General features: G+C 50.2%; 1 protein-coding gene across 3 annotated transcripts in view; it reads left to right on the forward strand.

The window, feature by feature from the left end:
• Positions 1-22,727, forward strand: part of PKNOX2 (PBX/knotted 1 homeobox 2) — a 66,456-nt gene that overhangs the window by 735 nt on the left and 42,994 nt on the right. For 2 of the 3 annotated variants that reach the window (XM_031599673.2, XM_031599674.2), the window contains exon 2: positions 1,256-1,372. The gene's annotated coding sequence lies outside the window, so the exon portion shown is untranslated. The remainder of the gene's footprint in view (positions 1-1,255; positions 1,373-22,727) is intronic. The other variant, XM_031599675.2, reaches the window with a different exon arrangement.

Genomic DNA, 22,727 nt, shown 5'->3' on the forward strand with positions numbered 1-22,727 from the left:
CCAGTTCTTTGCGGTGCATCCCGGCAGCCTGCAGCCCCTCGGCCCGTTGCAATGCACCCCGGCTGCTTGCGATACCCAGCGGCCCACTGCGATACACCCAGCTGCGTGCAGCCCCCCAGTTTCTTGCAATCTCCTCCCTGCCCACCGCAGTGCATCCCAGCAGCCTGCAGTCCCCTAAAGCCATTTCAATCCTGCCCCATTGCAATGCACCCCAGTCACTTGCAGTTCCTGTGACCCGTTGCAGACCGCTGTCTTTTGCCATGCACTCAGCAGCCTGCAGCCCCCCAGTCCTTTGCAGTGCATCCTATCTGCTTGCAACCCCCCCCGCCCCGTCCCGTTCAAATGCACTCCAGCTGCATGCAGGCACCTCGACCCATTGGAATTCCCCCTGGTCCGCTGCAACCCCTCAGCTCTTTGCAACACACCCCGGCTGCTTGCCAATCCCCCAAACCCGTTGCAATCCCTCCATCCCATTGCACTGCACTTGGAGCGCACCCTTGGAGTAACACATAGGTCTGGGGAGCACCACCCCAAAAGCTGCCCTGCTCAGTGCCAGCACCCCGGCCAACCACCAGCCCAGGGCTGAAAGGGTGAAACACACCGTTTTCACATCTTTTTGCCCCCCTGCACCGTCGCTCCCTTCCCCAAGGTTTGTGTCTCTGCTCTTTGTTTGGATATTGGCCCCGTAACAGATGTCTGGGGATGCAGACTGGGGCTGCCAGCCCCTTTTGGGGTTTTTATCATTTATTTTCCTCGCTTCATTGAAACTTTCCCTGCTGTGTTTTCCCAAGTTTTGGTTTTTATTTCTCAGGCCCTTTTTAAAGAAAACACAAAAATCCCCATTTTGGGAATGTTTTCGGGCTGATTGGGGCACAAAACCTAAATAATGCCCATAGGAGGGGCACATTCCAGCCCTTTGGGGTGGGTGGAGTGAGGCATTGGGATTCCCCCCATTTTCCTCCCACTCCCTGTTTACTGAACTCCTCCTGCTGAGGTTTCCCTTATTATTAGGGGCAAAAGTTAATTGACCACATCTAATTATGGGTGCAGGCAGCAGCGAGGGACGGACCCCGCATTTCTCTGCTGTTGCACCCAAACCACATTTTAGTTCACATTTTAGTTCATATTTTAATTTTCGGTCACACTTCAGTCCACGTTTCAGCATTAATATCCGCATTCCTATTGCAGTATTGCTGGCTTAGAAGCTCCAGCTCTGACCAAACCTCCTCACTTTGCAGTTTTTTTGTTTTCCCAGGGAACTTTCTGATGGCTGAGCAGTCCCTGCCCGCTGCCTGCCTGCACCTCCCATCCCAACCCAGGAGATCTGCGGGAATTCAGCATCTGTCCCCCAGCCGCAGCCGAGCAGGTGTAGGTGAGCAGAGCGCAGTGCAGCGCTGTGGGGTTGGCTTCCCCCAGGATTCTCCTGTAATCCTACGACACTGTGGCTGAAAGTACTTTTGGACAGAGGTTGGGGTGGGGTTCCCCACCCTGGGGTGGATGGGGAGGTTGGAGGCAGTGCATAAAAGCGTGGTGTAAAAATATATGAGGCTCAGAGTGGTGCTGCAGTGGGAAACTGCTGCACGGATTGAAAATGTCCAACTTTGGGTTTTTGGGGCTGAGTGCTCTCCTGGATCTCTGTGCTGCAGTTTTGCTACTTCTTCTCTTGCAGAAGTACTAAGTGCAAACAACAAAATGCATTTTCCCATAGTTTTCCAAAGTTCTGCTGTGCAGAAAACCCAAAAGATTGATGCTCTCTGACGGAAAAAACATTTTGATATCATAGGTTTTATCTGAGCACTGCTGCTTTCTGCTCTCTGATTGCACTTCTTCAGTCCAATTCCTGCTTTTTTGGTGGTGTTTTTGGGTTAAGCTCTGGGGTTGGGGTTAACTTGCAGCTGTCCCACGTCCCTACTGGCGGCTGTTGTAGGGAACATCTCACAGAGAGGGGCTGAGCGCGGAGCGGCTTTTCCCCTAATGAGAATTGCAATTGGAATCCCGTTAAGAACAAACGGCCGCTAATTAGAAAAAAAATATTTTGCGGCATCATTAGGCCAGAATGTGAAGATTCTGCCCAAACACGGCAGTGCTGGGGGGAAATGGGTTTAATCCTCGCAGGGATGCGGCGCCGGGGGATGCTCCAGGTGGAAAATCCCGGGGAGAATCCCACGGGACGGCCCCAAAGCACAGCTGGAGTGGGACGGCCCCGCAGCTGTGTCAATACGACGGGAATTCGGCCTTGGCTCCGCGCTCCCCCCTCCCCTCCTCTGCCAATAACATCGTGTTGGGCTCCAGCGTGCGCTGATAAACTTAAATTGGTGTTGGTTCGCTCTGTGAGTGCGGTGAGGTGCAGGGCTGTGTCTGGCGCAGCAGGGATTTTTTTTCAATTAAAAAAAAAAAGGGCAAAGATGCCTTTTTGGTCATCACTGCTGGAGCGATGCGGCGCTGCTAACGAGATGCAGATGCTGGCGGCAGCGCCGGGCCGACGCTCATGACCCTTCTGTGAGTGTGGGAGTGAAATCGCCCCAAGCCGGCCCTGCAGTGGGAATTCTGGGGTCACACTGAGAATTGTTCCCAGCGCCAGCCCTGCCTGTTAGCATCCCGCAGCACCAGCTAGCATCGTGTGGCAAAAGGCAGTGGGACTGCAGGGGAAGGGCTGCAGATCCCCTCAACCCAAATCCCTGCATCCCGCCAGGAAGCTGTAAGCCCACATCCCAAATCCCATCCCAGCCTACATCCCAACCCATATCCCAACCTGCGTCCCAACCCTTCCCAAATTCGGGAGGGCAGCTGCAGTGCAGTACGATTGGAGCGCCTCAGGAAAGTGCCACCAGCTCCGTTCTGTGCGTAGCTTTCAACTTTAATAAGGTGTTGCAAAAACTATGAAAATAGTTATAACCAAAACCACATTTTTTCGGCGTGCGCCGGCTCTGTTCTGCGTCCCTTGGCCACAATGTCTGCCTTTGTACCCTCCATAAAGCTGTTGGAGCGCAGTGAGGAATGGCAGCGGGGCAGGATGGGGGTTAATGGACACGATGTGGATATCCGAAAATCCCAGGCGGGGTTGGAAGCGTTGCAGGCAATGTGTTTGATTTCGCTTTCAAAACCAGGATTTGGGGCATTAAAATCACATCGCCCGGGCTCAGGAAGCTGACCTGAAATCCCCCCCAGCATCGGAAGGTGTTGTTACTATTGCTGCATGTTGTCCGTACTGTTGGGCCAGTGGGTTTGGATGCCTCGTTTTGTTGAAAGGCGCTTTATAGGTTTGCAGAGCCCTTAATGTGGTTGGAAGCACCGCTCCCAGCTTGCAGGGCTGCATTAGGGCAGCTCTGCTTCATCCCATCCAATTCTCACCACAGTGCTGTGAGCCGGAGCCCTCCGCCCGCAGCGCCCTGCGTTGTGCCCATCTGTGATCCAGCACTGCCCAAGGTGGGGAATTCTTGTTTTTCTCGCTTCAAACTTTACATTTTTTTTCTTGCCCATCCACAAAATTGACTTTCTGGCACATTTTGGGGTTTTAGTGTTTGCCTCCCTGGCATCCTGCAGCCCCGTTGCAACGGTGTGAAATTGGCCGCTCCGTCAGCTCCATCCAACAAGCTAAAATATCTCAGTCTCAAGGAGATCCCATTTTGACAAAGCTCTCGGAGGGACCAGAATGCATTTGCCCAGAAGTTGCTGTCCTTGTCTGTTAGGGACAGAGTGGGTGATTGATTTGGGGGCAGAAAACCCAAAGCCGGGTCCTTTGGTGCATGTGAGTTGCCATCCCTTTCGGAGGGCATTACACAGGTGGGTTGCTATCTGCACTTCTCCTAATGAGCTGGTAATTAAAACCCCTATCAGCTGCTCAAGCACAGCCCGCTGCGCCCCAGCAGTGCGGTGGGATCTCAGCAGCATTGCCTTGGAGATCCCTCGGGATTTTAGTGGGACCTCAGCGATGCTCTCCCAGTTTGGGGTGACTTTACCCCATCACTGTTCCAGAGGTGCTGCTACTCTTTATGTCCCATTCTGCCTCATCCCAACCAATGGCCCCCATTAGGCTGCCTTCCCTAAATCCATCCTAAATCTTTTCCAATTTATGTCCTTCACTCTCGTCATCCTCCCTGTGCAAGAAGACTCTAACACACAAAATTTTTGGTTTTCCCCCCTCCATCCCCCCATTTATCCACTTTTAAGCATCCCAAAGAGTAGAGCTGGAGGACAGATACTGCAAATCCCACTGCAAAATGAGCGGGCTGCTTCAGTGCTGAGCACCCAGGGGGTGGCCAAGGTTATCTCAAGGTGGGATTGCGTCATTCCCTGAAGCCTTTCCCGCTGGGATCTGCTTGGGGGGCCGGGAGCATCCCTGGGGCTGGGGCTGTTATCTCTGCATGCATCGTGCATTCCACTCTTGGAATTAATTGCACGGGCTCAGAGCATCATCTCCATCCTGCTGCTTGCAGCACGCATGCAACGAGCTGGGCAGGGCTCAACACACCCAGCAGTAGTGCCTCTGTCCTTGCTCCTGCATTGAGTTTTGCTGCAAAAATAGAGTTTGCAAAACAAAGCAGTGTTTTCCCATCCCTGTAAGCCTTCCTCCTGCAACTTCCTAACCAGCCATGGACCAAGCTGCTCCTCCTTTACAAGTTGCAAGCATGCTTGTTGAATTTTCCTCTTTTTTTCTTCTTGAATTCAGTCTTTTTATCAAAGGAAGCACTCAAACCAGCACCCCAGCCTTTGCATCAACATCACTGAGCGGGGGGTGGCAGAGGTGAGCAATCTCCCAGGTGAGGTTTGCAGAGTCCTCGTTGTCATGGTCTCTTTGCAGAGTCCCCTTTTACAATGCTCTTTTTACAAACCCCTCTTACAGCATGTCCCCTTGCAAAGCCCCCTTTACAACACCCAACTTCGCAAACTCTTAAGCAAAGCCACCCTTGCAAACTTTCTTTGTGAAGCCCCCATTGCAAACATTCCCTTTGCAAAGCTATCACTCCAACGTCCCTTTTCCAATACCCCCTTTGCAAAGCCCTCTTTATAGCACCCAACTTTGCAAACCCCATTGCAAAGCTCCTTTTGCAAAGGCCTCTGCTCCCTCTGCAAAGCCACTTTTCCATCACCCTCTTTGTAAAGCCCCCATTAAAAACACCCGCTTTGCAAAGCTCCCCATTTTAAAGCTCAATTTGCAACGCCCCTTTTGCAAACACCCATCTTGCAAAGCCTCATTTACATCAGTGTTTTTGCAGAGCCCCTGTTTGCAGCTCCCTGTTTCCAATGCCCTCGTTGCAGAGCCCCCATTTGCACAGCTCCCAGCGCAGACACCCCTTTGCAGAGCCTGCCATGTTGCCCCTGGTGGTGCATTTTGCCCCCCCCCCAGCTGTGGTGTGAGCCAGAGGGGCAGCACTTTGGCCCCGCTCCAGCACTGGGCCGGGACACACAGCACCCTTCATGAAACCAGACAGAATTAAACCCTTTGTTTCCTGTTTGCAGCCCGCCTTGGCCGAGGCCGGGAGCGCTCAACAAACCCTCCTTTGTACTAATTTAATTAATCGGGGCGGCGAGGATGAGAGTGGGGCTATAAATACTGCCCCTTCCCGGGGGCAGGAGGGGACTGCACGGTGCCATTCCCGGGTTGGTGACCCTGAGCACCACGGCGGTGCCATGTGGGAGCAAAATTTGGGAGGAAAAAGGGGATTTTTGGGAAAAGCACCGACGTGGTGACACAGCCGCTTTTGCAGTGCTGCTGTTGCACATCCTCCCAGAAAGCAAATGTCTTGCCCCAGTGTTTGCAGAAGACAAGTTTGGGGCTGTGCACAACTGAGCAAAATGTGCTGGGAATGGGGTGGGGGATTTGGGTTTGGTGCCAAAGATGGACCTACGTGATTCTGCTCTGGGGCTTGGGGTGGCAGATGACAAACGCCTCCTGACTGCTCGCATCGTTTCAGTGGGGTATTCGCTGGTCTCTGTGCACTCTGAGGTTTTTCCACCCCGTCCCTTTGCAAATGATGAAAACAGAGAATGCAACACAGGGCAGTTCCCCATCTGCATTCCCTTCATGTTGTGTTGGGCACAGGAGCTGTGGGTGATGCTGCGGGGGTGGGGAACTCAATTCTGACCCCATTTTTGGGACATTCTGGCAGCTTTTGCTAATTGTGCCACAGTTCTGTGTTACTGAAGGAGCCCCACCAAATCTCCCTGAATAAACCCAAACCAGTGGAGCTCACAGAGGTGCTGGAGCAAAGCCAACTTTGAGGGGTTAAGGGGTTAAACCCACTTTGAGGAGGAATCCGACCCCATCCCAACTCCATCCAGAGCCAACATTCCCCATTCCCAGCTTTAGTTCCAATCCACTGCTCCATTCCTCAGCCCTAAAATGAGCCAGCATTCAGCATTTGACCAAATCTCCGTGCATTTGGAGCTCCTCTCGAGCTGCTCATTGCAGCAAGAAGAGCTGGCCATAGAAACCCTTTGGGTTACTGTATGTAGCACTGGTGCTATTTCTGGTGGTTAAACAGGATTGGGTTTGCCCATTTATTTTAGGACTGCTGGGTGATGTCACATGAAACCTGGAGAATTTGTTGGTGAAACATTATCTCGGCCGAGCCCCGCTGCTGCCTTAAAATAGCTGCGCTATGGCATGGCCACGGGGCTGAGCCTGGGGTGAGGTGTGTGGTTGGGCTCCCGGCCTGAATTTAAGGGAAAAAGTACTGTTTTGGTCCTTGGAAGGTAAAATGCAGAAGGAAAGATGTTTTTCCAAGCAGGGGCCTTTACTCCTGGCTCAGTCTGGGGGAAATCGCAGCGGCAGGATTGCTGGTGGGAATGAGTGGTGTGGGGGAACTGAGCTGCTCTCCATTGGGAGATCCCAAATCCAGCATGGAGAGTGTGCATCCCCCTGTTCGTGCTCCTCCTGCCTCCGTTGCATTGTGAGCACTGCTGTTACTCCCTCAGCATTCTGGGGGAAGAAGCCGGGTATTCCCACTGGGAAGAAGCAGCGTTGGGTTTGTCAATGGCCAACATGGAAGGAAGTCCATTCTGCCACGTCAAAAATATGTCTGGTAATTCCTTAGTGAGAGTTGACAGGGATGGCCGCTCACTGGGATGTGTTGGAAGAGATCCCAACACATTAAGAAAAAATCTGTTTTTTCCCCATGTGTTGATGATGGGGCAGTGGAAAGCTCTGATTTGCACAGTGCATCCCATACTTGGGATGTTTCAGAGTGCAGTGACATCTCCAGCCGTGTCGCGTCTCTATTTACACAACCCTGGGTAAATACTCCACATCCGCTTTTAATCCCAGTTTTCCTGGAATTTAAGGGCTTTGGTCACGCTGAAAGTTTCTGAGCAACAGTTTTTCATGCTGTTTTTTTTCCTCCTAAAGGAGAAATGTGCATTTCCACACCCCTCCCTACAGGAAAGGGCTCACATACCCAATTTTTGTTTGGGGCGAGCAGAAACCCCACCAGAAAGTTTAAATTTCTACTGGATAGCAAAATAAAACACCCAAAAAAACCCTGAATAAGCTCACCGCTGGTCAGTATTTCTCTGCACAGGCGAGGAACGCTCATGTGATCACCCAAAATATTGGGACAGAACGTGGCTTTGCCATTGGAGCAGCGTGAGCACACCGCAGCCCATTGGTGTGCCATTATTCTATTAGTTTCAGAGCTGGTGTTAAGTGGACATGATTCCTTCCCACGGACCATTAGTTGTGTTTTATTGCTGGCCTGATGGCCATTACCCTTTTTTGCTGGTGCCTTCCCCCATTAGGTTTGTACAATTAGCAAAACAGGAGTGTGGGGTAGGGAGTGGTGGGAGGGCTTCATGGTGCCCTGCAATGGGAAGTGTGCTGCACTCTGCTCCTTGCAGGCTTTGGGGTGGTTATGGGGTGGTTTTGGGGTTGTTTTGGGTGGCCCATTGGATGGGAGCAACACCCTCAGTTTCTCAGTGCATCACTCGTGGGGTCTGAATAATGTTCTGCAGTAGGTGCAGCCACGTGGGCAGAGGTCCTGGCAGGGTGGGCACATCACCACAGATCCTTGCAGGTACGCAAATCATTGAAATTCCAAGCTGAAGGTCCCAGCAGGGCACCCGGGTTAGCAGAGATCCTCACAGGATGCTCTAATCAGCAGAGAATCCAACGTGCCTCCTGAGTTGCCAGCAGCAAGATGGTGCCCAGACCCACGCCAGATCCAGCTAACTAAGAACCTTGAAGTTTCACCGAATTAGCAAAGCCCCATAGCTCCATAATGAGCAATGGTGGTGGAGTGGTACCCAGAGATGATGTGGGGCACCCAGACCCATGAGCATCCCTCTGGTTACCAAACCAGAACTGAAGACCCCAGGACCTAGAAGCCCCACAGGAGAGGTGGCTGCTTTCTTATTTTCCTGTTTTTTTCCGCCCAGATGCTCAGCGCTTTGCCCCCCTCTCACTGTGGCTGTGTTTTTTATTTTGATTCAGCAGCATCAAGGTTTTTGTCTGCAGTCAGTGTTGCCTTGAGGAAACCCAGTGGTGGGGCACTGAGCCCTGGAGTCCTTCCCAAAACTCTGCGTCTGCCTTTTACATTGAAATCCCATAGGCAAACCTAAAAGGAAAACCTTTTGTGTGCAGGGAGAATGCAGATAGTTTGCTCTATACTCAGATGGAGCCAGAAGGTGGGAATGTGGTGAATGTGGCAAACATTTGCAGTGATGGCAGCATCAGGTGCTGTGCTCCTCATGGAGTCTTTGGTGATGTCTACAGAAAATCAGTTCTGATGAGAGTACCTTCAGCTTTGTAATCAACAGTATAAATAATCTCTTCTGTGCAGGAACCTCTCGTCCTTGTTAGCCCTCATTAGAGCTGGGTTTGCTCCTCATCAGCGGGGGCGATGACCTCTGCTAGGGACAACCCGGGGACACACGGCTGAGCAGTGGGACTCCTGGGGGCAAGGTGCTCCTGCCCTGTGTTGGAATGGGGAACTCGGCCGTGCGATGGTTTCTGCCTTCTGCAGTGCCCCAGAAGGGAGTTCTGTTCTGAGCCAGGGAGCTTCCCTGCAGCTCTGGGGGTGCTGTGATTTGGGGGTGCTCTGTTTTGGGGCATGCTGTGATTTGGGGGATGCTCGTGGACCAGCTGCCAGCCGGCACCCGATGGCTCAGGCTCTGCTCCCGCAGCTGTGGGACCACATTTACGGCTTTCCCCACCCAGATTCACACCACTCCTCCAGCTCTGGGATCTGCCCCTCCATGGAGGGCTCAGATATCACCACTCTCCCCCCTCCTCTAACAAACACCTCCCAGAGCAGCGTGGGTGTTTCTTTCCCTTTGCGTCGGCTGAAACCTGAACTCGTGTTTATTTCTGTTCCTGGTTGGCTCCCTGTGAGCACAGCCCATCCTGCACAGCACTGTGCCCCCTGCATGGCATTGCTGCTGGAAACGGAGTCCTTTTGCTGTGGGCACCCAAAAATAGCCAGGGTTGGTGCTGAGCAGAGCATCCCTGTACGGCGCACAGCTTTCTGCTGCATTGCCCATGGAAATGCCCACGGAAATCCCAGCTTTGCTGCCCTTGTCTCCCTGGAGTAGTAGAGCATTTCAGTTTTTATAATTAAAAGATGCTGCTGAAGAGCAATGAGTGCACTGTTTGTAACATTTGCAAACCTTCCAACCCTCTTTGGCTTGAATTTTAGCAAAAAGCCCCAGATTGCCCTTTCTTGCTGTGCTGTGCTCCAGCCACCTGCTCTTGACTGGAAGTGCTCTGAGGCTTAATTGGGATTGCTTAATTAGCCACCAGCATCAGGTAGGTCGTTCCTTGGGGTGCACTGGATGTAAAAGTCCATCCTCAGTGGCTGCCCCAGTGGTTGCCAACAAGACTGTGCGATCCCATAGGAGCTGGGTGTGGTTTGCACTTCTTTTCACAAAGAGAGGCAAATTCCCCAAAGACGTCTGTGGGAAATGGAAATCGATCATGCTCTTCTTGAGAGGGTTGATGGTGGTGGTGATGGAAGGAAGTGCTGATGATGGAAGAGCGGTGGGTGTGAAAACACCCACATTTTGGGGCATTCCCTGCATTGACAGTGTTCTCCTCTGAGCATTGCTTGGGAATGAATGGGAAAAAATCCCCATTACAGAAGAGCTAAGAAATGGAGGTGGAAGAGTCAAGAAGTGCCAAAGGGAACAGGTTGCTGCGTTGGGTTGGCCATGAATTTACTCATTCTGGGAGAGCCTTTTCCCTGTGCCTGTTGACACTGTGGGGAGATGTTTTGCTTTCAGGGATTTCTCCTTTTCCCTCCTCAGATGTATTGTTGGAGGTGAGCGATTTTGGCAATCACTGTTGAACAAGAGTCATAAAATGAGAAGCACCGCCCGGCTATATATAAACCCGTGGCTGCGCTCTGTACCTATTTTTATGAGGTTTTTTTTTTTTTTTTAAATGATCCCAGAGTACTTCCTGGAAAACGGAGCCATGAATTGATGCTTTTTATAGGTCGCACCATAATGCACTAATAAAGCAAAAGGTTAAGAGAACGGCCGTGTCCCTGTCCTCTCCTCCCGCCGGCTGTTAGAACAGCAGATTCTAAATCATGGCGAGTTATGAAGTGCAGCTCGTGGTTCCGCCAGCCAGTTCAGCTCTCCCCATCGTGCAGAGCATCTCTCTACTGCTGCCATCACCTCCCCTTGTGCCAAGTGAACCTTCCTGGTGAAATCTCTACAAGCAATTACATGAAAAACTTCCAAACTATCCTTAAAATAGCCAGAAACAGCATCTGAGTGGGAATGTGGCTCCTAAACATGCTTTTGTGTGTGTGTGTGTGTGTGCAATAAAGACATAAAATGGCATTGGGTTGGTGCTCACCAACTAGAGAGGTGGACGAGTGTGGTTTGCATTCTGCAGAGCAGCCCTTGGGGTGAGCAGCAGTGGATGCAGAAGGTCCCATCCCCACTGTGCCCCACCATCACCCCGACCCCATCCCCACCTCAAAGAGGCGAACGGCAGCAATGGAGCTGCTGGAGTTCCTTTCTCAATTAATGGCTTTGTTTAATCATACCCCCTGTCCAGAGGAGTATTGTCTTACGGATAATTTCGTTTGCCTAACGAGATTTTGCTAATTAAATCTCCTTTCGGTCGGCATGGCTCTCCCTGCAGGATAGGGGAATGTTTGTGGATCCGCTGCCGGCTAAATAAACCTTTCCACTCCGCTACCAAAGAAAACACGGGGATTGCAGGAGCCAAACACTGTTTGCAAATTAATTATCTGCTGCGGCCCCGGCGAGGCGCTGTGCTGTGCAGGGTGCTGCTGGCTGTGCCCTGGGCTCTGCCACTATTGCAAAGCATGTGTTGGGGCTGATGGGCTGCAAAACTTGGAGCAGGGCTTTGGGTCCCCGGAGTGGTGAGACAGCCCTGAAATGGTGCAGGGGGACTTTGGGTGTTGGGGCCACTGGCAGCATTTTCGAGGCTGAATGGGAACAGAGTCCCATTGCATTGCAGGTTTGGGGACATCTTGCAGGAAAACCTCAGAGCTTTTCATGTGGCACCCGTTTAGCACCTGGTTAATCACCATTAACTCCTTGGCACTCGCTGCATTTATGTTAATGGTGACCCAATTAAGTAACACTCATTACCTTGCACTGTCACTCAGCTAAATCATTTTCCAGAGAGACAGCCCAGGAAAATCGCGGTCTCTTTTGCTGGGGCTTCAGTGGAGAAGAATAACCTCTGTTACCTCAGGGTATTCATTGCACTGCTTTTGTCCCATTACAGCACTCAAAAATGGCAATGCTGCTGCTTCTCTTTTTTTTCCCCCTTAAAAAAAAAAATCTTCCTGCAAAACAACTTTCTGTTTTTCTTCCACAAGTTTCACACATTTCTCCTTCGGTCTGTGGCTTTTCTGGCTGCAGTTGTGTGCTTGGAGGGTGTCCTGGGCACGCTCCCTGCACGCTGCCAGGCACACGTGCTGCTGTGCACGATCTGCTGCTCGCTGTTGTGCACGCTGCTATGCATGCTCCCATCTGCAGGCTCTTTTACTGTATGCTTCTTCTGTGTCCCCATGCATACTGCCTTGCACGCACCCAGCTTCTCTGCACACTCCCTTGCATGCCTCAAGTCCCCACTCACACTCCCAGGCATGCTCACAGCTCCCATGCACACTCCCATGCATACTTCATGCACAGCCAGTGTGTGCTCTGTGCACATTTCTGTGCATGCTTCACGCACTTTCTGTGCACACTCCCATGCATACTCCGTGCACACCCGATGCACGCTCCATGCCCATTCCTATGCATATTCCCATGCACGTTGCTGAGTACGCTCCATGCAGACTCCCATGCATGTCATGCTCCATGTGCCTTCCCAAGCATGCCCCCCACGTGCACCACAAATATTTGTCTCTTCCCCCTTCACCATCTGTTTAACAAAAAGCCTCTTCTCTCCCCATTGCAAGCTTTGCCCCACCTGTCCCAGCTGTAGCCATTTTCATGAAAGTTGTGAGGAATTCACTGGTGCGTGGCCCCATCACCCAGTAACTGCCTGTGCTGAAACCCCCCCTCACCCTGTCGTGCCATGGAGGCATCCTGCAGACCCGAACATTCTGCATGCAGCCTTGCTGGGTATTTAATAATATCTAATAATGCGGCGTTGCAGCATAAACACCGTCTGCGGCTCATCGGAGGCAGTAATACTAAAAAAGTTACAGGGAGCACTTGGGGAATGGTGATAACCCTTTTGAGAGGCAAATAATTGGCGACTGAGGAGAAATATGGAAAATGGAGAGAGAAAAAACGTGTGTACATGTATATATTAACGAAACATTAACTCTCTGCACGGGTTGACTTCCACGGAGCTGGGGGTGGGGTGGGGGTGCGTGGCTGGAAACCCGACCATAAGTAAAGAGAAAAGAAAATAAAAATGTTTTATCTCCGATCTCTTTCTGTGATAATGATCTTAACTGATTTGAGATGGCAATAGAGCTAAAGGGAAAAACGTGTGTGGTTTTTAAATGAAAGTCGCCGTGGCTGTGTGCATCCCTGCTGCCCATGGGGCTGAAGGTTGGTTTGGGAATTTAGGTTTCGCGCACCAAAATCAACAGGAAGGTGGCATTGCCCTGAAGTGCCGGAGCAGAGATTTGGGGGATGTGACTCCCAGGGCTTGGGATGCGTTCAGCATCCACTGAGTTGGGCAGGTGGGATTACAAGAGAAAAAGTGTGCCATTTTCTATCAGCATTTCATCCAAAGTTGGTAAAACGTTGCAAATATGGAGTGGGAGCAGGAACCCTGAAATTGGGGTGTGAAGGAGAAAACCCGAGCAGAGCTGTGCTGGGTCACCTCCCCTGACAGCAAATGCAAAAATAAATTTTAACCATTGGGTTCCAAATTGTATGAATATATTTTACAGTATTTTAGGAGGTTTGTTTTTTTTCCCCAAAAGATAGGTTTTTGAGGCAGTGTTTCTGAGATCTTTTTTCAGTTGAGTGGATGGTTTTGGGTTGAGAAAAAGTTACAGTGCTTGGGAAGTTTGTGCTGAGCAGAGGTTACAATGTGAAGGGAAATCCCACAGCAGGCACCCAGCAGCTTGCCCCTCCTTGCAACAAGCAGCTGCCAGAGCTGCTTCTGGGGCCAATCGCTGCACTTAGGGGCAGGGAGGAAGTTGCTGGATGCGCCGCAAACCTGTTTGCAAGGCTCAGGGTCCTGCAGACCCCATAGAGTGGCTGAGGTGGGAACAGAATTCCAGCAGAGGTTTATGTCCAGTTGGCTTTTGAGTAGATCCCAGGATGGCGATTCACCATCCTACCACCCATTCATCTCACCACCCATCCTCCTCCTCCCCACCCACCCCGCCTCTGGGGCTCCTGTCCCAGTGCAGAGCCTACCTGTGCCCCTCTGTGCCCCAGAGCTGGCCACCACTGGCACATCGCACATGTGAACCCCACTCATTCTTTGGGGTTTGACCCACTTTTGTACTTTTTCCTCTCCCTCGGGCTGTTCTCAGCCCCGGTCTCGAGGAGATCCCCGAGTGGCCGCATTCTGTGCGTCAGGGCTGTTCTGAGCACCGTGTTCCTTGGCTGTGGGCCAGGCTGGAGCTGGGACTGCCGCTGCTGCCATTGCTATTTCCATGCTTTTTCTTTTTTTGCTTCCGAGAACAATTAAAGGAATACGTGGGCGCTGCTGCCTCGTTGCAGCAGTAGTGCACAAAGATGCAAAATTCGGTTGGGCGCAGCCCAACGCCTCACATCCGCGTTGCACATCCCCCTGCCAGAAAAAAACCTGCTTTTTTGGTGTTCTTCCCCAAGTTAAGTGCCAAAAACGCATCTCCTGAGCGTCTTCCACCAGCACCAGATAGCGGGCAAAAAAACTTCCTGATGGGTCAGTGCCACATTCTGGGGCAAAACCCAAAGTTTCCTTCATGTTCCTCTCCCTCCCCATGCTCAGTGCTTGCCACCCCGCTGTCTGTTTTTCCTCGCGGAGGTTCAGTTCTAATTATGTTGATTTTCTCCAGCCCACCCCCTCCTGGAAAGCTTATTAGGGTGAATATTTTTATTTATTATCATTTCGCCCAACTCCTGCCAGCATTTCCAATTACTCTCGCCGCTTCCTTGTAATTGTCTTTCTGTAATGGCTCCGAAACAATTGCGCTAAATGAGGTGTCTCCGGCAAGATGAGGGTTTCACTTCATTAAAGGCTAATGTATTCTCAGCTCCAGCTCTGTGGGGCTGGCGTGGAAGGAAAAAGGAAAAAAAAAGAAAGAAGAAAAAAAAAAGAGATTTAAACAGCTTCTTTTATTTTATCGGGAACAACTTTCCCAACAGGAGAAGCGTTTGGGGATTTTTTGCTTTTGGTTGAAGGGAACCCTATGGGGGAAGTGAGCGTCCTGGTGGGGAAGTGCTGACTGTGGGGGAAGGAGGCACCGTGGGGTCAGGGAAGTGCCTGGTGGTTCTCAGCACCGCTGCACTGGGAAGCACTGCTTGCAGAAGTCCTGGTGCATTTGGGTGCATTTGCTCCCCTTCTGCACCATGAACGTTGTGTTTGTGTCTCCATCCAGGCGTGCAGCTTTTCCTTTCTCCAAGCTGCCACTTTTTATTTTCTCACTTAATTTTATTTTGAATTCCTTTCTCTAAGCTCTGTCTGCCTCACAGAATCCACCGTTTTTTCCCTTTTTTCCCCTCTGCCATCTGATGGGAGATGCCTTGGCTGCACAAAGCAGCACTGGAGGAGTTCCCTGTGTTGCAGCTGAGCCCTCCTTGCCTGAAATTACAATAATTATTGCTGCAAAATACACTTTTCTCTTAAAATGTTGCATCTGTGGAGCAGCCAAGGCCGGCTGCAAAGCTTTTTGCATTTCCATCAGAATTTCAAGGCTCGCTGGGTATTATTTTTGAGCCAGAATCAGATATCATTCTTGTTTATAAAAGGTTTTTTTTTTTTTCTTCTTCCATTCCCTCCTTTTTTTCTGTTTTCTGGTTAGTCCCAGCTTGTGGGGAGGACTTCACTATTTGCTGTGTTGGAAGGCTAAGAAGCACAGCTTAAAGTTAGAGGGTTTCCTCTCAATTTTTAAGGGTTTTTGCAGTATTTATTCAGGTCCTGATCCAGCAAATGGCTCAGGACTGCTCCAACACGAGCATCGCGAGCATCAAAATGGGACTTCACTGAAACAGAATCAGAAACTGCAGGGGAAAGTATCCTGTTGGGCAGAGTGAGACCACCTAGAAAATGATGTGTGCAAATGGAGGTTTGAATGAGGGGAGAACCCACTTTGGAATCACCATTAGTGAGTATCGCAGCTGCAACAATGTCTGTTTTTGGAAGCAACCTGGAAGAGGATCCCCAGCAGGGGAAACACTGAAGCCTGTGGGTGAAGGAGTTGTTGAGGGCATAGCAGTCATAGAAAAAGTGGAATTATTGCTGTTTTAGAGTGGAAAAAGCCAAAAACCCAACAAAAATGTGGTGCCCAGGGAGGAATCAGAGAAGAGCATGAAAGTTTGATAGAAGATGGAAAAAAAGGTGTTTTTTTTGCCATGTGAATAAAGACTTGTGGTTGTGTCTTCATCTGTCTGCGTAGTGATGGGAGCAATGTGAGCTCAGTCGGCTGTGCCACGTCCCCACGCTGCTCCCAGCCCAGCGCACCCATGGAATGCCAGGAGATGGATGCAGACAAAGTGCTGCTAAAACAGCTGCAAGTTTACTTAAAATAGAAGTCTGGAGTGAACTTCAAGCCCTCACTTCCACTGTGGTGTGCACTGTGGGGTTTTTCCTTAAAAATTGTATTTTGTAGGGATGCAATCTTTGATAAACAGCAACTGGAACATCTTTAAGTGCATGAAGAGCATTGAGAACTCAGCAGAAAGCGTCAAAAAATGAGGATTGCTGGGAGTGGCTGCCAGAGGAACGCCATAAATCTGCAGTTCTGGCTTTGGAAAATGGGGATGGAAATGCCCTAAAAGCAAACATTACTTTTGTCACTTCTACATCGCTTTGCTGCACCGTGCAGAGGGACGGCGAGCGGGTGGCTGTTAGCAGCACAGCTCTGGGAACGCCTTTTTATGGATTTTTCTCTCCTGGGAACACCGCTACCAGCTGAAGGAGGAGCGTGTTATTTCAGATGGGTGCCAGGAGCAGCAGTACTTCAGTGCAGAGAAAAGCAAACCAGAGGGTGCAGGGACTGCATGGCTGGGAGAGCTGAAATTCCTAATTATAAAAGCCCTAAGGTGGCATAAAGAGCTGAGATCCCCAATTATGGAACATCTGGAGGTGAGATGGCATGACCTTCCTCACAGCCAGGGATGCTCAGAGCCCACTGAGGATAATTTGTTTTTGGGACAGATCTCCCTAGATTTGGTTGATGTTGGATTGCTGGCAGCCTTTGAATGAGGCAGAATGTCCCTCAGAAAGAGTGAATATCCCTACAGAAAAAAACATTTGGGGGAAAAAAAATGGGAATAGTGCTTTGGTTCTGGGGATATGGAAGTGACTGTGAGGTGCAGGAGTGCACAGACAGCGTGGGGCTGCTCTGTGCTGGGGGTTTGGATCTGAAATGTGCCAAAAAGTCTCTGCGTTTTCTGGTAATGAAGTACTGCAGCCTCTGCCTTAGGTTAACTGTGTCCTCTGTGTTTCCAGCCCCCCCAAATCCTGGCACTGGTGGCAGCCAGTACCTTCGGCTCTGTCCTGGGCCGCATCCCCGCATCCTTGGGGCAGCTGTTGGCTCTTTGTGGCCAACCCAGCCATTGTTTCCAGTTTGCTGTTAGATGGATTGGCTCTAGCCAGCGTCCTTGCTTTGACATTAGTGAGCATCTTGGGTTTGATGCCAGTGTCAATGAGTACCTTGGGTTTGGATGTAGCTGATAGCCTCCTTCTGATAACAGCACCCACAGACTTGAGGTGATTCTGCCCAGCATCCCTTTGATCCTGGCCAACATCCCTACCTGATCCCTGCCTGCATCCTTCTTTTAAGGTCAAGGTAATTCCCAGCTCAGCTCACACAGTGCATCCATGCCTGCAGTCTGCATGCAGCTGCTGCACAAACCATGTGCTTCCTGCATTGCTATGGCATTTATCCAGCAGTTTTCTGACCGTGTCGTGGCAGACATGAGGCCAGCTGCCTTGGTCTCATTTTACAAAAACTCAGGGTGAGAAGCAGAGCTTATCCTCAGAGCTGCAGCATTTGCAACAACTGAGACAGCTTAGACCAGATGCATTGAATCAATGCATTGATTAGTGCATTTGCAGCACATGCTACACAATGCAGAACTGCTCTTGTTTTCTCTGGGGCATGTAGCCCTCGCCTTTCCTTCAGTGTTTGGAGCTTGCAGCAAGCCAGCTGCATGCACAGAAACTGCTGCCTTTCTGCACATTGCTCCCCGTGCCCCACCTGCGCAGCCCTTTGCCAGGACTTTCTGCAGCCCTCCTGCACCACTTTCTGCAATCTGCTCTAGTTACATTTTAATTTTGCCCTTATTAAAGCTTCCCAGACTCTGCCTCATTCCGTGCCTCTGAGCAGAAATTCCTGGGCCAGGCTCACACCTGGGCTGGTTCTGCTCGCATCCAGCAGTCAGACATGAAAGCCGACGGCGGAGCACTGTTCCTGGGATGTGTCTGCACAGGTCCCTTTGCTTGGCACAAAGGAACACAAAAATTGAGTTTCTGAGGCAGGAACCAAGGCAAGGTTTGTCTTTTGGGGGTTATATTCTGAAAAAAAATCAGCAGTAAAACAAGCTAGGAGGTTTTGCAGTCGAGCTGCCAAGTGGGGAGAGGTGCATTTTGCAGCTTTTGCACAGTTTCTCAGTGAGATGCAACAAGTCAAATTAAAATAATCCAACTCCTGCAGCAAGCTGTAGGGTGAGCAATCTGCTCTGGATTTCCCACTGCAGACTTCCAGAAGTATCAATGCAAACGTTTGTGCATGCACAATGGTGGAAAAATGTTTCTCTTTGTGCATGCAAAGCTGCATGCAGCAGCATGGAGAGGTGGGAGGTGCATCCCCAGAGAGAGCCACGTGCAGCTGCACCCCCGTGTGCACACCCCTGATTTACACACAAACACACTCCATAACTTTCTTTTCTTGCCATTATCTCTAACCCATATACTCCGGGAAGTTTAATTTGTTCTCGCTGGTAATCACCATTAAATAGAAATTGTCTTTTTCTGTGTAAACACGTCATTAGTGGCGCTGGTTTCTGCAGGGTCCAGATTCCATTTTTATTAAAATGAAACACTTTTCGGCTCCTCACTGTGTCCGGAGATGAGCAGTGTAATTTTAACCCGTCGGGTTGGCCGCAGATAATTGCGCGGCGTTTGATTGGGGCGATTAGGGAGATATCCTCTTTTCATGCCGAAGAATTTGCATTTTCCCCCTACTTCTCTGCAGCGAAGTCATGCTTTTGTACACAGCCAGTTTTAATGAGCATTATAAATCCTAATGAATATATTTTCGACGTGCCTTTTATTGGCTTGTTTTCATTAGCGGAGGTCTAACAAACAGGTCTGGGTGGGAATGGTGGAGCAGTGCTCCACACCTCTGCTCCTCTGCCTCCCTCCCGGCAGGAGAGCAGTGCATCCGGCCACTGTCCCATCCAGAGCGTCCGTTCTGGGGCTGAGTTATTTTGGAGCACTGAAAGCTTTTGCCGTCTCACAGAGTCACAGAATCATTAAGGCTGGACCTTAATGAGATCCCCAAGACCTCTCAGATCCCCAGTCCAACCCCAGCCACCCCACCGTGCCCACTGCCCACATCCCTCAGTGCCACATCCCCACAGTTCCTGTTTGGAACCATGGGACGGTGACCCAACACCCCCCGTGCAGCTGTGCAGTGCAGCATCGCACTCTGGGAGAAGAGAGATTCCTGACATCCAACCCGAGCCTCCTCTGGCACAATTTGTGGCCATGACTTTGTTCCTAAATGCAGCATCTCCCTCTGTATGAGGCAGTGAAGGATTCTGGGGGAAAAAACGTGTGGTCTAGGGTCAGGGGGGACAGCTTGGAGGGGCTCTCAGGGCTGCAATCTGGCACCAGCATCATCCTTTTGTAACAAGGAGCAAACATTAAAGAGCTCAGTGCATTTGTGTTGTGGCCCTATTGCCCTTTCATCCCTCTCCGGGCCTTTTTGGGATCACATTCTCCTCAGATCTGCTTTCTGCATTCCCATATTTAAAATGCATTATTATACATTATAACAAATATTTGCTGCAAGGAATAAAGCTCGCGTATGTAAATATGTACATATAATACACACCTATAAAAACTTACATATAATACGTGCATATAAATAAATACATATGTGAAAATGTTACACATATATGCACATATATGCAAATGCATAATTTTATTGTAATGCATTCATATATTAACAATTTTCACATGTACGCTGTATATAGAATGTGGGCACTGGGTGATGCTGTGCCCTCCCTCCCCCCTGCCCCATTCTGCCCCACACAGGCTCTGTGTTTTGGCTGCAGCCCTGCAATGGTGTGGACCCTTTGTGAGGTCCCTCCTTTTGCTGTGCTCAGTTGGGCTCTGGGTGCAGCACTTTCCATTCCTGTGCTATACAGAAAAGAGTGTTTTTGGGAGTTTTTTGGGGGGAAAAGGCTGCATCCTCCAGCAGCCTTGCCGTGTTTGGATGGTTTCTGCCCCTTGCAGGGAATGCTTTGGGGTTATTTATGCATGCCTGGGGCGGGGCTGAGCCCCGCTGGGGGGGATTGTGGGGTTGCATCTCCGCCAGGTTCAGTGGGGGCTGCTTTCACCAAACTGCTCCAACACCTCTACTTTATTAGGTTGTTTCTTTGCTTGCAGACAGGTTTCCTTTCCCCATGGTGAATTTTTGGGGAAAAATCATCCTTTTTGTGCACTACGGTGCTGCAAAAATTATATATATGTGTGTATATATATATTTAATTAGTGTCAATAATCGTGCAGACAGCCAACTCTGCTGTCACGTAGAGTTTTGTGACAGAGGAGGCAAAGTTGCAAAAAAATAAAATAAAATGCAAACGGACATTGCACTGCAAAGTTGCAAAGTAAAAATAATTTTTATGGAAGAGCAAACAGGTTTTGCATTGCCAAGTGGCAAAAGTCCAACCGTGCATGCAGTGGAGATTTGCAAAAACGCTTTGCGGAGTTTCAAAATCCTGCAAGGGCATCACATTGCAAAACCTTTGTGCACATTGCATTGCATTGCAAAAAGAGCAAGCGCAGTGCATCGCCTTGTGAAGCCTGCAAATGCACTGCACTGCACTGCAAAACTTGCAGCGTTCCTCAAGTGTCGGAATGGAGTCAGTTTATTGTAGTCGGCAACAAATTAGTTCCAGTAACTCCGTGTTTTTTCTGCAAAGAGGAATGAATTCCCTCTTCTGTTTCGCCTTTGGAAACTCAGGTTTAATGATGGGGATCTTTCTTTGCACAGAGGATTAACTATGCCCCTTTTAATTCATAATCCCTTTATTGCTGTTCAGCTTTTGCTGTGACCCGCTGCCTATCCTTTGGCTGCTGACACCAAATTTATCGCCTTATTATGAAGCCAAAAATTGTTTGCTTTCCTTTGGAGTTCCCCACCCCCAGAGTTGCTTTTGTGCCCCAGCAGCAGTGCGGCCGAGCCGCTCGGAGCCACCGGCACTGCAGGTTTGGGCAGAACTCACTGAGCATCACCGGTGCTGAAGCCTCATTGCCGTAATTTAGCCATTATTAAGTGATTGCGGTGCATTTTCAGCCAAAAAAAGCCTTAATTTTGACAGATGAGAGGAAAGCGATTTCCTTATTTTTCATTTTCTAAAATTTTTTCTGAAACCCAAAATGGGAACATCCAGCAGTGGGAAAACATCTGCGAGAGAAAAGGGGCCGTTGGGCTGCCGGGTGAATCGGGGCCTCCATTTCCCCAAACCCCCCCAACCCACCCATGTGAAACCCCACCTTCAGGCCCCGAATTAGCACGAGGTTAATTCCGATATTTTCAAACTCCAGAGTTTACGTTCCCATGGCAACCAGTATTTTTATCCTCTGCACCGTCGGGGAGCAGCGCTCCTCTGAGAGCCTCCGAGGTGTTGGGGTCGAGTCAGAACAAATAAATAAAGCGCAGGAATTTGCGCCGCGTCGCCTCGGTGGGCAGCAGGAGAGGCAGTGCTGGCGTTGGGGTCGGGTGGGAGAGGGCCGGAGGAGCAGAGCTGACAGGGGCTGCGTGATGGAAAGGCGCAGTTGGGTGCCGCTGAGCGCTCTGTGCTGGGAGAACAGCGGGAGTTGGGGATCCCCCAAACCCCCTTCGCCGTGAATGGGTCACTTTCAGACTTCTGTGCGCCGGAGTTGCGTGGCTGCTTCTGAAGGAACCGATGTCCATAGTTTGGGTGAGATGGGAGAGGGGACAGGAGGGTGCAAACCACAAGATGTGGCTCAAAAATGACCACCGTGATGGGAGTCTCACCCAAAAGCAATACCGAGAATTTGAGCAAAATTTTGCAGCCCAACCATGCAGTCGGTGGCCGAGGAGCTGCACCCTGTGCAAATCCTCCAACCCTCTGGATATTAATTAATATTTCGTGTTGACATTTTTTCCCCCAAACGGGATGTTTCCAGCACGCAGCCTGCGCCGTCGAGTTAAGATAATTAAAGGCGGTTTTGTGCCGTATTTTTCTCTTGACTGAATCAAACAATGCTGTTGGCATAGAAACAGCCTTTTGTGGAAAGGTCACCTGCATGGAGGGCGTTTTAGGTGTAATTCAAGGAGATTACAGGGGATTAGGGAACGTTTAAATATATATTTTTATATACGGAGGGAGCGTATGTATCATGGCATGCGTGTGTATATATATGCTTATGTACCCGTGTGCTCGTGCATACCCTTGTATATGTATTTGTATGCACTTCTTTAAGGGAAATACGATAAAGGAGCAATATCCAACCAAGCTGGGAGGTTCAACAAATTAAAAAGTCTGCGATAAAGGTTTTATTTCCCCCTTTTTTTTTTCTTTTTTCTTTTTTTTCCCTGCATGTGGCGGGGCGATATCAACACGAAGCGCTTTCTCCTCTGTGTTTTTGCGCTTGGCTTTAATTAAACCTCAGGCAGGGCTGGAAAAATGTGGCGAGACGAGATAATTGCGCTATTCCCCACGCGGGGCTCAGCGCCACGGAGGAAAACGCGAGGAGAGAAATTTGGGGACGGAGCCGTCGAGTGATGCAGGCGGCCGGGACCGCGATCTTCGGGCCGAGCAGACTCCTTTGCAGCCCCCAAACTCCCCAGAGTAGCAGCTTTTGCCTCTTTGTGCACCTCCATGGTTTTGCAGGGAGTGGGAAAAATTAGTAAACCTGATTTTTA

This window comes from Phasianus colchicus, chromosome 23, assembly GCF_987193195.1.
Source record: "Phasianus colchicus chromosome 23, bPhaCol1.hap1.1, whole genome shotgun sequence".
In the NCBI taxonomy this organism is placed as follows: domain Eukaryota; kingdom Metazoa; phylum Chordata; class Aves; order Galliformes; family Phasianidae; genus Phasianus; species Phasianus colchicus.